Source organism: Brassica oleracea, chromosome C5 (genome assembly GCF_000695525.1).
Source record: "Brassica oleracea var. oleracea cultivar TO1000 chromosome C5, BOL, whole genome shotgun sequence".
NCBI lineage: Eukaryota > Viridiplantae > Streptophyta > Magnoliopsida > Brassicales > Brassicaceae > Brassica > Brassica oleracea.
In genome coordinates this window covers 13,092,971-13,094,629 of record NC_027752.1, presented here as the reverse complement: position 1 = coordinate 13,094,629, position 1,659 = coordinate 13,092,971, and positions in this window count along the sequence as shown.

Sequence of the window (1,659 nt, the reverse complement as noted above, 5' to 3'; positions counted from 1 at the left end):
AGACGACTTCCAGGAAGTTTTCCAGACGACTTCCAGGAAGTCTTCCAAACGACTTCCAGGAAGTCTTCCAGACGACTTCTAGGAAGTCTTTCAGACGACTTCCTGGAAGTCGTCTGGACTTCTTGGAAGTCTTCTGACGAAGTCTCCCTTTCATAACAGATCTGAGCATTTTGTTAAGTTATTATGTCTGATTTTTCTTCATTTGGTAGCTTCCTGTTGTATAAAGGTCTTATTTTTTTCCCAAACTAAAAATCTCCAAACTCACTCTAACCTCTTTGACTTGAAAACACCAAACTTTATATGAATTTTTCAGTTTTGTATCATGTCTTTCTCACTAATATGAATTAGATGGTACTCATCTTCCACTAATTTAAAGGTAGATCTATTATTTTTAGATATGTATTTTTGTGTGTTCTATAAAAGTAGATTTATCTAATCTTCCACTCATTTTCTTTTTTTCTTAAGCCATTTGAACGTTTTTGGATATACTGGTTTTTCAGATCTGGTTTGATATGCAGGTTTTTCAGATCTGGATTTGATATGCTGGTTTTTCAGATCTGGAAGACTTCTGGGACGACTTACCTGTTAGTCGTCTAAAATATAATGCGATAGACGACTTCCAGGAAATCTTCCAGACGATTCCTGGAAGTCTTCTGACGAAGTCTTCTTCCATATCAAGTGGAGTTCATGCTTGTCTTTGTAGAGGAATGATCTATAATAGTTTTGTTTGTGGTCTGTTTTGTGATTTGCATGTCTACTCTTTTAGTTGTGAATTTTTTGTAAAATCAGTAATAATGTTTCCCAAGATGTAATACATGTGCTAACAATGTGCTTACACATTTACAAATCAATGAAATAATAGACTTCAATAGCCTTTCTCTTATCTTTGGATCTCCCGTATGCAATAATAAACTCCAATTGTCTTCTTCTCATCTTAATAAACAAGAATGTTGGTAGCTATTGATACAACATTTTAAGAAGCATTTTAACTTTTCTTCCAACTCATAACAATAATTATCATTAGTGTATGTAACAATAATACTTAAGAGATGGAAACAAACAATAGTAACTAGTCAAAGCATATAACAATTCGAGACTACTTCCATGTAAGTCTCTGCATTGACCAGAAGACTTCCATGTAAGTCGTCTACAGACAGACGTACTTCATGCAAGGTCGTCTAGTAGACTTCCAGAGAAGTCGTCCATTTAGGTCATTTTTGCAATTAAAATTTTACAAAGACTCTGTTGTAATGTAGGTTAACTCCAAATACTTTGTGTTCATGTCCATGTTATAATCTTCTTGAGCCAATGCAACAAGATCAGCATGTGTCGAACCTTCACTCAAAAATAACATTCTCGCTCCTTTGAAATGATCAACCACAAAATTCCAACATTCATCTTTCAACAATCATTCTCCATACACTGCATGTGACTGACGCATCATCTGAAAAAGTCAAAATAAAACACATTAGCAAACATAGAACAAAGAAAACGAAAGTTTATTAAAGATCGACGCGGACGACTTCAATCTAAGTCTTCCAGACGACTAAAATATAAGTCGTCTGGTCAACGCAGAGGTTATTTTTGCAATTGACTTTGAAATCTGTTATCTGAGACGACTGGAAAATAAGTCGTCTACTTTTGTTTGGTTAAAAGAAA